Source organism: Tachypleus tridentatus, chromosome 8 (assembly GCF_004210375.1).
Source record: "Tachypleus tridentatus isolate NWPU-2018 chromosome 8, ASM421037v1, whole genome shotgun sequence".
Classification (NCBI taxonomy): Eukaryota; Metazoa; Arthropoda; class Merostomata; order Xiphosura; family Limulidae; genus Tachypleus; species Tachypleus tridentatus.
In genome coordinates, this window is record NC_134832.1 from 158,425,427 (window position 1) to 158,439,826 (window position 14,400).

A 14,400-nucleotide genomic window follows, 5' to 3' on the forward strand; every position below is an offset into this window, starting at 1 on the left:
ACATTAAAACACCTTTACGGCTGAAAGGACGAGCATGTTCGGTGGGACGGGTATTCGAACCTGCGATACTCGGATTACGAGTGGAACGCCTTAACCCATCTGGCCATACCAGGTTTTCTAAGGTCAGCTACTCTTTTACCAACGAATAGTGGGATTGGTTGTAACATTATAACACTCTTACGGTTGTTGTTGTTTGTTTTTTGAATTAAGCACAAAGCTACACAATGTGTTATCTGTGCTCTGCCCACCACGGGTATCGAAACCCGGATTTTAGCGTGTAAGTCCGCAGACATACCACTGAGCCACTGGGGGCTTTATGGTTGAAAGGGAAAACATGTTTGGTGTGACGGGGACGTACAGCTTCTGAGTTATGACAATGTAAAAAGCAAAGTAAAGAAATTATATATATATATATATAAACATAGTTACGTTTTCTTTATGTTATTTGTCTTTTATTTTTTATATTAACAAAACTCAAAATTTATATTAAAAATTGTTATGCATTTCCATAAAAAAATATTAAATAATTCATTCGTAATCCGAGTGTCGTTAAATCGAATCCCTGGAACACCAAACATGCTCTCCCTTTCAGCCGTGGGGACGTTATAATTGTACTGCCAATCCCACTATTTGTAAGTAAAAGAGAAGCCCAAGAATTGGCGGTGGGTGGTGATGGCTAGCTAGCTGCCTTTCCTTTTGTGACACAGTGTAAAATTAGGGACGGTAAGCGCAGATAGTCCTTTTGTAGCTTTGCACGAAATTCAAAACAAACAAACAATCATTAATTCATACTTACTTTCCCTCTAGCGGACAGTGTTATCACTATATTTCTACCTGACCATAACAATAATTGATGTTTTTTACAGACCATATAGTGCACTGAGTCGTTTAGGGGAATTTATAATTACATTAATGTTTCTGAAAATCTAAGGTATCAGTGAGACTTCTAGCGAAACGTTTTTTGTTTGTCTTAGGAGAGGTAAAATTTATTTTGTTAATCGGTGTTTGAGAATGAAACAGTCATGTTTATAGAACCACTGCGTTTTGTGTTAAAATTTAGAAAGATAAATTAATTTTATCATAATAAAACAGGTTCAGAGAGATTGTATCACAGAAAACAATCTCTGATACACTCTATCGATCCCAGTATAGAAATTAAAGTCCAGTCATCTTATATGCCGTTATATTACACTTAGATACCGCAGTACAGAAACAGTTGAATTCTGTATCAGTAAAGAATGTCTAGATACATTTTATCCCAGAACATATATTGTAGAACTATATAAGAAACGTAGATTAAGACATACGTCAGTTAGTCTTACAGCCAAGACAACCTGCTGTAGGACATTCTAAGAATTATTAATACGAATCGTGGCGATCCTTCGAGATGGAGGATGATGGCTCTCCAATTTCATACAGGGGTCCCGAGATGGCTAATGAAGCCAATCCTTGCTGCACAGGTCTTCTGGCAGTAAGGGCAGGTCAGTTCAGGGGAAGGAGAGGTTTCAGTAGTAACTGGAGTTGTTTCATCTTCTCTCGCTTCTTTTCAAAATGTTGGAAACTTTGTAAAACTTGAAAGACGTCTGTACGTGAGTTGATATAACGTTTGAATGACGTTGCACACCAGCAGACACACGGTCTTTAACAAGCACAACAAGTTGAGTCCAATGGCAAAGAAACCAAGACGATTAGAACTTGTAGAGCTGTTGCAGCCCTTGTCCGTCCGTCCTGCCGTTGAGGAGTCCAGGTTGGGGTCTTGGGGTTGGATCGTTTTTTGTCAGGAATCTCATCCTCGATCTTGCCATCATGGATAATCCTACCAGAAACGCAAGCCTCCCGACGACATCGCTCTCAGGATTACTTGCACGCGCATGCTCTCTCACCACGACAAGGTGACGATCCGACTGGAGAGTTAACAGAAGTAATAGTTTAACGTTTTTCTATTTTCTGTCTTTCAGACCCTGGTAACCCAAACTATCATGTGATTATATTTATTGGAATTTTACTTCCAACACCAAATTATAAGGCAATGTGTTAAGAAATTAATGAGATATAACGTGAAAAACTTTGATTAAATTTTGCATCAGGAGATGTTATATTAAGTATTTAGCACAGATGATGATGTATCAAAGAGCTCTGCCGATTTCAGAGGGTTAATGACAAGTATCTGTTAGTCTATATTCCATGTTGTTACTATAAATAAGCTATTGACCATGTTTTGAGAAGAAACAAAGATACGTAAAGTTCTGTTTTGAATAATATGGTTGTGATCTTATTCATTTCTTATTTGATGGGATTTGTTAACGTGTATTGATAAAAAGTCTAATCAAATTAAATGTGAAAGTGATGTGCGAAAAAGAAGAATTAAATGTGTGACTTAAAGGAATGAAATAAAATTGCAGACCAAACTGGTAGCTATACCTTTATGTCCTAAACTGAACAAACAACGTAGCCAGGCTAATTGATGAATGAATATTTTCTCTAGAATTATTTATTATCATTGTTACAAGTGTAGCTAGAAGTTTGACCGCCAATTTTGATTTCATTCTATTACGGCTAGAAAAGAAAGGTGTATAAAAAATAACTTTCCAGTCTTATATTTGTCATCACCCAATACGTTTTTCGTTGAATACCAGTCTCATGAATTGAGCTATGTGATGAGAGACAAATGATTCTGTGAAAACCTCTTTACATTTGAAGTGTAATACTTTAAAAGTTACGTGTTAAGTGCTGAAAGGACAAATTTAGTTGAACGTGGAAGAAATTATATTTAAATTTCTCACTTTACAATCAACAAATATATTCACATAATATAATCAACGCTTCTTTCACATGAAATGATAAGATTTCAGGGTAACTGAAATTTCTTCTTTGTGGAATTATAAATTTATTAAAAGTTGAAACATCATCTTGATTAGTTGGAATGAAGTCAAATATTTAGTGTACGTCAGTATGAAATAAAAAATTAACAAATTTTCTCTAACATTTTATAGCTTTGATCTATCTTCGTTTGAAATGCATGTGAGAAAAATCCAAATATTGGCTACGTCTTTTGTTATTAATTAAAAACAAATAAGTAGCAGTTTGTGTATTAGCTGTTTGTTAGTTAGTTGTAGAGCCTTCAGTGTGATTACGTCATATCACTCCACAATATAAATACTATATAAAAACTTGAAGAATTCTTTTTACATTGTCAACTAACTTACACCTGATATAAACGTCTTTTACTTTATCGCAGCCCAACGAACATGAAGACAGTGGTAAGTGTTCTACAGTTTATTCTACAAGTTAATTATATGCCAAACTGCAACACAACTCATCAGAGAGAAAAAGCTTTATTTGTTGCACGGTATAATTTCAATATCAGAAGTGACAGCCCTCTACGTAGAATAATGTGAGATAATTTGACTAAAATTAAATCTTATGATACGAGACCTGATCTTATTATGGGATATTGTTAGTGAAATATACATTTGTTAACAATATTTTTTGAAAGTTATTCAAATTTAGTATAAAAGAATTCCCAGTAAAACAGCACTGTGATAAATGTTCTCATCATATAAAACAACAAACAGGAGGAATTATGTTGAATTTCCCACCAAGCTTCTCGAGTGGTATCTGTCACAACACCAGTGTGATGACACTAATGTTGACTAGATTCATCAAGTTAATCAACATTTGTAATTTCAATTACAATTATTAATATAAATTAGGCCAAACGATTTCGACGAAAGAAGAATAATGCCATTTATTTTACAATAATCTGTTCTATCTAAGAACATTTCACAATTAAATCATAAAGCTTTACGGGGAAAATGTTATTCGATAGGCTAATTTATATTGTAATAATTTGTGTGTCTGTTTTTCTTTGTAAAATAACTTTGTTCCACACAATCTCCTCAAGGACCAAGCGAGTAGGTTGTTTGTTTTTAATGGTAATAGTTTTATAAAAGATATAATTTTGATATTTATTTTTATTACAGATTTTCGTTCTTCTTTTGATGACTACGGTCTTCACTACAGGAAGTTTCGCTAAAAATGGAAATAGCAAAAACATCCGGAACATTTACGATGGTTACGACGATCCTAGAACACAGGGAGAGGAAGGGGAGTTATTGACCTACCTGGCTTTGACGTCGATCCAGGTTTTGGAAGACGTAATGGAAATGAAAAAGGCAACAAAAAAGTTGAGAAGAGACGCCATCAGAGACTTAGGCTTGGAACTTCATCCCAAGTTTGGCTTAAAAAGCGGTGGATAGTGGGTTGAGAAAGGAAGAGAATTGGATAGAAGTCCAAATAGGAACGACGGTCTACATTTTGGCGGAGGAAATAGCAATGGTAGAGGAAATGGTTATGACAGAGGAAAATTCGTAACAGCTAACCGAGGTAAGTATTATTGAATATTTCAAACTTTAAATATGAAAATATTGCAAAGTTCCACTTTTCTCGTAAGAAGTGTAAATAATTTAACCTTCCAGCCATGCTGCTCGACAAGCAATCTGAAGAAACAAACTTGAACCTGTTTTAACTTATGTTGATGCCCCCAGTTAGTACAGTGGCAAGTCTATGGATTTAAAACGCTGAAATCAGCGTTTCAATTCCCCTCGGTGGACTCAGCAGACAGATCGATGTGGCTTTGCTATAAGTTTGTTTGTTTGATTTTTGAGTTTCGCACAAATCTACTCGAGGGCTATCTGTGCTAGCCGTTCCTAATTTAATAGTGTAAGACTAGAGAGAAGGCAGCTAGTCATCACCACCCACCGCCAACTCTTGGGCTACTCTTTTACCAACGAATAGTGAGATTGACCGTTACATTATAAAGTCCCCACGGCTGAAAGGGCGAGCATGTTAGGCGCGACAGGGATGCAAACTCGCGACTTTCAGATTACGAGTCGCACGCCTTAACACGCTTGGCCATGCCGGGCCGGCTTTGCTATAAGAAAAACACACACACACTAATGTTAATTGCATGGTATGACCAGCTGGTTAAGATGCTCGACACGTGATCTGAAAATCACGGGTTCAAATTTCCGTCACGCCAAATTATTCTCGCTTTTTCAACCATGGGGCGTTATAATGTTACTCTCAATCCCACTATTCGTTTGTTCAAAAGTAGCCTAAGAATTGGCAGTGGGTAGTGGTGACTAGCTTCCATACATTGATAAATTTGGGATGGGTGGCGCAGATAGCTCTCGTGTAGCTCTTTGTGAAATTTAAAAAAAGCAAAGAAACCAATTCAGTAATACAAAATTAAAAAGAGGTAAAATGATGAGGCAGTTCACAATATTTGGACAGAAACTTATTGACTGACCGACATTTACCCCCACGTGGCAAAAGGTAAGTCAGCGGTTTTACACCAGTGGAAACCGGAATTTGGTACTTGTTGTGGATATGCGTAATGTATAAGAACTCAAAATTAATACACATTAAACAATATGTTACGTATGCAATGAGAATCATAAAGGTGTTAGCACACGTGTTCTTTTTAGTGCAAAGCTACACATTGGGTTATTGCAATTCATCCACCGTATATAACCTAATACCGGTTATTAGCGTTTTAAGTCCCTAAAATCATAGAAAAGTCGTTGAGAGAAGAGAGAGAACTATTGTATTTGTGCAGCATAAGTAATTCTCACGTTTAATAAAACGGTAAAAATGAAATATTGTAACTTCTACTTTACAATTAGCTCTAAATAAATAGGAGTATATTACTTAAGGGAATTGGGTTTATGATATATAATGAATAAATAAATAATTTTAACTTAAAAACAAATTAATCAAAATACGTTTAATTTATTTTTGTTTTCGCTTATTTTTTTCAGTTAAAATAAATTATATAATTAGTCAGTGATTCGGATTTGCTGTTTTTAACGCAATCCTTTCTTATGATTTTTTGGGTTCGAATCCCCGTCCCATCAAATATGTTTCCCCTTTTAACCATTGAAGCGTTATAATGTGAGGGTCATCCCAATAATCGTTGGTAAAAGAGTAGCCCAAGAATTGGCGGTGGGTGGTGATGACTGTCTTCCCTCTAGTCTCACACTCCTAAATTAGGGACTTCTAGCGCAGATAATCCTCGAGTAGTTTTGCGCGAAACTCAAAACTATCCAAACCAAACCTTCATATTTTAGTTAATTATTTTCACCAATATATATATATATATATAAGTATAATGAAAACTATTTCACAAATAATTCAATACACCGGTATGTCTGTGAATTCACAGCTCTAGAATCTGGGTTTCGATTGTGGTGGGCTGAGACCAGATGTCCCATTGTGGAGCTTTGTGCTTAGTTAGAAACAAGCAAACATATATGATATAATTCATATTTTTCTTGATACATAAACTTCTCCAATCCCTTAAAATCATTAAAGTTAATTAAATATCTTACTTATGACAACATTGACACATTTTGTGGTTTTAATTCAATTTGTATGAAACTTTAAAAGTACTTTTTATTCTTTATCACTTCTTAGGATCTTGATTCTCACTGAAAGAAAAGATGTTTTGAAATCTTACCTTCATTTAATTAACAATTCGCAAATTAAGTAGTGTACGAAAAAATATATATTTGAAATTAATTACAATAAAGTGAATTTTGAAATGAAAAACTTTGTATTGAATATCAAATAAAGTGTAATTTGTACCTGAAATAAATATTTTTTTTCTGTCTGTTCCTCCTCCACCAGAAACACATTCCGATACCGAATCAAGTGTTTGCTTCGGTTAGTTTTTGCGATCTTACTCACAAATATTTGAATGTTAATATTATATTATAAAGATATTGAGAGGAAAAAGAAAGTCAAACGTGTTACCAGTCGAATGGGCTGTAAATATCTATACAGTAAATAGTATAAACCATTAAAAATTGTATTTGTAAGTAATTTAAAATGACACAACTATATTTCTGTAATTAATATAAACTAAACAAGTACGTCTTTTTGAACAGTTAAACTACAAAATTGTGTTTCTTTAAATACTGTAAACTACACAACTGAGTATGTGTGTTGAATATAAATTATCACAAGATTAGAGTGAATTAATCTATGAGATTTTTTCCCTCATTTATATCTACTATATTTTTGTGCGACAGAAAAGAGCGGGAAATTTAAACAGAAGAAATATATTTATTTTATATTTTCTAACTGCACATTTTATTATTGTATATTTTGTTTTGGTGGAAATTGTGTTCAAATATACCTATTTACAGCAGTTCCTGTAGTAACAATATAGAAACTAACAATTTATAAAATATGTTTATGGTTTTTGACATCTGGGAAAATTTAATATGGATTTAGTTCACATTTGTGCTGAAAAGTTAGTATGAGTTTGAATCGGTCAACTACTTAAGGTGAAGTATGTTTACAGAGAGTTTTACACAAGACTGATGATATATTTTAGCTATATTATATGCATGTAGATTTTTGGAATAATTTCTACATTATGATGGCAATTTGTTTTAATTGCCAATAAAGAAAACTTATGTTGGTTAATATTAAATATATAAACTGTGCCGATATACATATATATATATATATAGACTTACAGTTCTTTGTATGTTTAATTTTCGCGCAAAGCTACACGAAGGCTATCTGCGCTAGCCGTCCCTAATTTAGCGGTATAAGACAAGAAGGAAGGCAGCTAGTCATCACTACCCAATGCCAACTCTTAGGCTACTCTTTTACTAACGAATAGTGGGATTCACCGTCACATATTAACGTACGGCTAAAAGGGCGAGCATGTTTGGTGCGACCGGAATTCGAACCCATATATACATTTATAATGAATTATAATAAACTGGATTTAGTGATAACTCCGCATGCAGTTGTGATGAAGCAAAGAGAAAACTTTACGGATCTATATCTTAAAATACATGACAAACGTATGATGTTGACATAATAAGACCTTTCCACACGGCTGTACAACGATTTTTGTGTTTGGAGCTGAACAAACATCGGTTGAAGTCATGCATTGCTTTATGTAGTTCTCTGTTTTGTTTAACGCAATTGATTCAAATCTATTCTTCACAAAACGGGATTTGATATATTTATAATTTTGAGTACTTGAAAAAAACAACTTGTAACACTGATCTACCTAACTTCTTTGATGCGTTTTCAATCAACCAGTGTTGTTTGAAATCACTGCTTACCAATTATGTTTAACAGCATTTTGGAAACCATATTTATAACAACGTGTTAAATATTGAACAAAAATATTTCATCAGTATACGGGGATAAAATACAAGAAGCCTACATAGTTTTATTATACGAACATTACAGATCGAGACCGTAAATAAAACCACAATAATTGGTCATCACCTGCTGTTATTTTAATAACTAACCAAAAATGCTCAGTAATTTGTATTGTAAGCTATTTGAATAAAGAACGTTTTGGTATACATACTGAAGATAATAGCATTCTTATATCACAGATATATCTGATTTCAATTGTTTAAAATTGATTACCGAACTAATATATTACGTAAATAACATTTCTGTGTAAGGGAAATTATGATGATCAACATAAGTATAGAATAAAGTTAACAAAATTAGAAAATAACCAGGCACACCTGTATATAGTTTTTGTTTTACATTAAGCACAAAGCTACACAATGTGCTATCTGAGCTCTCCCCAACACAGGTCTCGGAACCCGGTTTTAAGCGTTGTAAGTCGGCAGACATATCGCTAAGCCACTGGGGAGCCACATTTATATATCTTTAATTATTATTTCTCCAGACATTTCTAATATTGTGCAAATGTTTCGCATATCATATTCAATACTTATTTGTTGTTTATTTTATGTTTTTTTTTCTCTTTAGCAATAACCAAACAATCTGTTTATTGAAAATCACACGTAAAAATTTATCTACTCACACAATTTGATATGCACACGTAAATAATCTGTGTGTTCATACGGATTTATATACATGCGTAAATATTGTATCTAGTCACACTGATTGATTTTCACACGCAAACATCCCGTCTATCAATTTGATATTCACACTCATAAGTAGCCATTAACAACTCCGAATGTTAAAATTAATGATAAGTTGTAGAATCTTCATTTAAACGGTAAAACATTCTTTACCGTTAAAACACGAGTACATGCCAATGACCACATCAGCGATCGGAACCTGATACTTGTTCAAAACACAAACAAGTACATTTTGTGCTAACTGATTTTATAGAAGGCCACTTTTTGTTTTCACTAACTCAGGAATATTTTTGACTAACAACAGTTAACAAATAATAACTTTTGCTTTTGGTTACTATGGTCTGTACTCTAGAAAGTTACGCTAAGAACGGAAATAACGATACACCCAGATATGGGAGTAACGGTGATCCAGATTTTCATAAAAGTAATAGAAATAAAGGAGACAATAAGAAACGGTTAGGAAGAGTCACTGTGATGAGGGAAAAAATAAATAAATCTAAGTAAGGGTTTCTTTTCTCCCTAAATGCGATGATATTATTGGGCCACGCACTCATGTGACATGAACAGATCAATGTTAATACTTAAACAACCAATCCTCAAAATACGTTATGGGATATGATGTGTGACTGGCGACTGAAGAAGCTTTCTTTCATAATACTATTTTTTACTTTATACTGTGGCATCTAACGACCTATTTTCATTTTAACAAATGAAAGCAGTGACCGTCTGATTAATTAAAGTTTGCTACTAATCTTTACAACCATCTACAGTCAGAAATCATTAGTAGACGTAATTTTATAATAATCTTAAATTAAAATCTCCTTCTGATTAATTAAAGTTTGCTACTAATCTTTACAACCATCTACAGTCAGAAATCATTAGTAGACGTAATTTTATAATAATCTTAAATTAAAATCTCCTTAGTCAACAGGCACATACACAAAACAATCTTTTTCTTTCCTTTTATACTGTTTCAGTAAAACTAGATGGCGCTATATTCAAGAACATTTTTTTTATAGGAAACTTCCATTTATCAAATGAAATCATGGTTTCAGAACATTAAAAAAATAAAACTTAAATGTATAGATTTCTCTATGTTTGGCAGTTCGAGTCCCAACATATAGTATTTATCTTGACCTATTTTAATCGTTTCCTTTTCAATAAGTAACTAAAACAGTATGGAAAAAAAAGGACATTGGCCATACTTTACCTTAGCACTTCCATATTTTCTGCATGGTTACAGTTTTACTGTGATGCGGTAAGTAAATTTAGTAACATTTATCAAAACTCTTAAAAGCACAAACGGTTTTGCTATATTCACAAACTTCTGATCTAATGAACCAAAGATGATCAGAATTAGATAATAAATCTAGGGATTAATACAGAATAAGATTTCTACTTATTAACAGGCCAAATATACACAATATCCCATAAGATGTAGGTTACGTTGAAACAAGATATCAAGCTAATAATGTAGTGTAATTATAAAAAAGAGAATAAAATAAAAAACTGATAAACATTATAACATTCATTTACAGTTAACATGAGACGTTATTGTTAGACCTATTACATTGTTAACCGTTGCACTTTTTTATTAGTTTGCAAAGATTTTCAAGAAGTTGAAGAGTTTATCATAATAGTATTACAACTACACTATATATGTGTAATATCTATTGCTGAATGCGTGTTTCTTTACAGACCGGCTTGTATACGGCAAATATAGTTTGCGGAATACTATTTAAGATCGCCATTTCATACAATATAACTTATAGACATTATAAATTAAATATACTACCGACATTATAATTAAAAAATAACCTAAAAAGAATGGAAGATACCACACGAAGCACATACCAATGACTCGGAAACATGATAGTAAAGTATATCAAACATTTGCATTGATTTCAAAACTATCTAGACATTCTTAAATAGCTTTTAATTGAAAATATAATATGGATAAAGGAACTTATTTAACGAGAACAGGAGAGATTACTCTTACATTCTATACCAACTGGGAAGAAACTGTAATGACATAAGTGCCTGTCAATAGAGAATAGCGATCGGTAAGTTTATTTATCTTCAGTTGTATGTGTTCTTTTATTTTAGCAAAGCCACATCGGGCTATCTGTTTGAGTCTTCCATATATTCAGTTGTCTCTACTGTGTAACATAGAACATTAAGTAAATAAGAAATTATTATTGGAACTACCGTGGAACGTATAATTTAAGTAAAATGAGAACTTTACACATCATGTAGTTATAAATAAACTCAGAGTGAAAGTTTCACAAAACATAACGTAATTTTACCTTCCCAAACTTAACAGGAGTATGACAAACAAATAAATAATAATAAAATGTAAAATAGAAAAGAAATTAAATATCTTACATAAAATAATTCAGATTGTAAGAAAGAGAAACGAATAATTTTGCAATTTACTTTTCGACGAAGTGAAGATGTAAACACCATAATGTTTATTTGGCATGATTTTCGACTTTGAAAGGACATCAATATAAAAAAGAAATTAAAAACATTTCCATAAAATTTATAGCGTTCATTTGTTATTCAAATTTGTTTCGCAATATATCCGACGAAATAGCCAATTATGAAATATGACCTTCCCATAATTTAGCATATAACATACGAGAGTTTCGTAACTCACAGCTATGGCCTTCGGTATGATTGCTTCATATTCCCATATTATGTAAATACGAAAAGTTGAAGAATGCTTTTAATATAACAGTTTAACTTACAGCTGCTATCAACGTCTTTTACCTTATCGCTATCTAATGAGGACAGTGGAAAGTGTTCTACAGTTTATTCTATAAGTTAATTATCGGTAAAACTGTAACACAACTCACCGGAGACAAATAGTTGTATTTTTTGCATGGTATCATTTCAATATAAAAAGTAGCACTTCTCTATGCAGAATAATATGAGATAATTAGACAAAAATTAATTACTGATCAAATTTCGGGACATTGTAGGTGAGATATAAATAGACAACGTAATTCTTAAAAAGGTATTTATAAAGAGTATGAAAGAATTCCCAGTAAAACAGCACTTTGACAAATGTTCTCTTCACACAAAACAACAAACAGGGGAATTATGTTGAATTTCCCACCATGCTTTTCGAATGGTATCTGTCACAACACCAGTAAAATAACGTTTATGTTGACTAGATTCACTAACTTATTCAATCTTTTGTAATTTCAAACACAATTATTAATACAAGTTAGGCTAAACGATTTAGACTATAGAAGAATAATGCCATTTATTTTATAGTAATCTTTTCTACATAAGAACATTTTAACATAAAATTTTAAAGCTTTATGGGGAAATTGTTATACGATAGGCTAAGTTACATTGTACTAGTTTGTGTCTGTAAAATAACTATGGATCTATACAACTTTCTCACAGAGTAACTAGTTTGTGTTTTATTGGTCATAGTTTCATAAGGAAAATGATTTTTTATTTTTTCAGGTTTTCTTTCTACTTTTCATTATTATCGTCTACACTGTCGGAAGTTACGCTATAAACGAAATAACCGAAAACATCCACAATGGTTATGGTGGTCATAGAGATAAAAGGTGAAATAGGATTTTTTCAAAATATAATGTTGACAGAGATAAGAATAAAAGTGGTTTCACCAGTAAACCAGGTTTCGTAATAGGTAGTGGAAATGGAAAATACAAGAAGAATATGTTTGGAAAAGACCCATACTTTGGCTTGGGTTTTGACAGTGGCCTTAACTTAAGAGGTGGGTTGAAAAGAAGAACACGAACAGCAAGACAATCAGAAATGCAATTCGGAACTAATCGAAGAGGAAGAAGATTGGATAGTGAACTAAGAAGAAATGAAATTTTTATTTGGATGCATAAAATCACACTGCTGGATGATAATTGGTAAGAGGTCAATTAATTTCGATGTTGAAGTTAATAAAAATATGTGAGTATATCAAAATTTAAATACGAAAGCGTTTGGAATAAAGTTAATCAATTTAACCACTTTACATTAAACTCGACTTGTGAGTCTGTAGATCGCCTGTTCAGATTCCTATCGTATCAAACGTGCTTGCACTTTCACTGGTCAGAGTGTAGACCAAAATTCTTGACTTATGTAATATTTCTTTTATTAATGTGAATATTGTTTCACATGATATAAAAATGCATAGTATGCTCTTTTAATAACTGTCATACAATATCGTCAGTGGTTTGTTAATTTTTGGAAGAATCTGCTTTGTTAACTTTAATGTTTTTAAAAGTTCTGAATATTAAAAAAAATGCTTCTCTATTAAGGTTAAAAAAAGTAAATTGTTTTCTAATTAATGTGTAATGTCTGTGAGCTTAAAATTTCTACACATTAAAAAATTATTAGTTCTGAAATGAGAAACATAAGGGCCTCAGGCCAAGTTGTTTTCTTAAAGTAAAGCTACACATTGGGGTATGAGAAATTTGTAATTGCATAGAACCGAGTCCAGATATTAGTGATTAAATTCACTCAAGTCATTGCTAACTCGTTGGAAAATGAGAAAGGACTGTTGTATTTGTACAGAATAAGAAATTTTCAGTTTTATTAAAGGGTAACATTGGAACTTCTACTTTACATGTAACTGTGAAGAAAGAGGTTGAAATACATAAGTGGAATAGCCTGTGTGATACGTTACTTCTTACATAGAGATTTATATATCAGTCTATTATATAAACATTTTATGTAAATTGAACATAAATAAATAGAAAAATTACGTATATATATATATATATATTAATAATAAAATAATAATAATACAGTTAATAAAATAACTTACTTTTAACAACATCGACAATTCCGTGGTTTTAATTCAATTCGTATGAAAGTTCTTATACGTTTTCTTTTTTCACTGCTTTTTAGAATCCGGATTCTCGCTGATAGAAATGATATTCTGAAGTCTTACCTTTATTCAAATAACACCAGAAGGTTATATAGTGCAAGTAAAATATATTCTTGAACTTATTGTACACTGAATATTGAAATAAAAATTGTATTGAAATTTAGTTTCATTATTTCGTGGTTATAGAAAACACAAAACAATAAACTGAATCAAGTAAGAAATAAAGTGTAATTTATACTTAAAAGAAAACTTTCGTTAATCTCTCTGTGTATTTCTCCTGTTCCAGGAACATTTTTCGATACATATTGAAATGCTTGCTTAAGTTAGTTTATGTAAAAGATATTTCGAGTGTTGACAATTCGAAGAAGAAATATTACCACGTGGTGAAATGTTTGACCCTGATATTCATTTTTATCTGTACTCACATTCTTGTTATCGATATTCAATCTATAAGCCAGCTAATAGCGTCAACTAATTGCAGTCTAAACCAAACACTACGCCTCCCGCTAGTACAGCGGTATGTCTCCGGATTTACAACGCTAAAATCAGGGATTCGATTCCCCTCGGTGGGCTGAGCAGATAGCCCTTTGTGGCTTT

General features: G+C 32.4%; 1 protein-coding gene and 1 long non-coding RNA gene across 13 annotated transcripts in view; one reads left to right on the forward strand and one right to left on the reverse strand.

Annotated features, from left to right (window-relative positions):
- The window catches only part of LOC143223814 (dynein axonemal heavy chain 6-like), a 753,870-nt gene that overhangs the window by 571,361 nt on the left and 168,109 nt on the right, over positions 1-14,400 (reverse strand). The gene's annotated exons all lie outside the window — the stretch shown is intronic.
- Positions 11,677-13,962, forward strand: LOC143224344 (uncharacterized). The gene is made up of 3 exons (XR_013013344.1): positions 11,677-11,920; positions 12,417-12,838; positions 13,824-13,962. It is a non-coding gene; the product is annotated as an uncharacterized LOC143224344 (long non-coding RNA).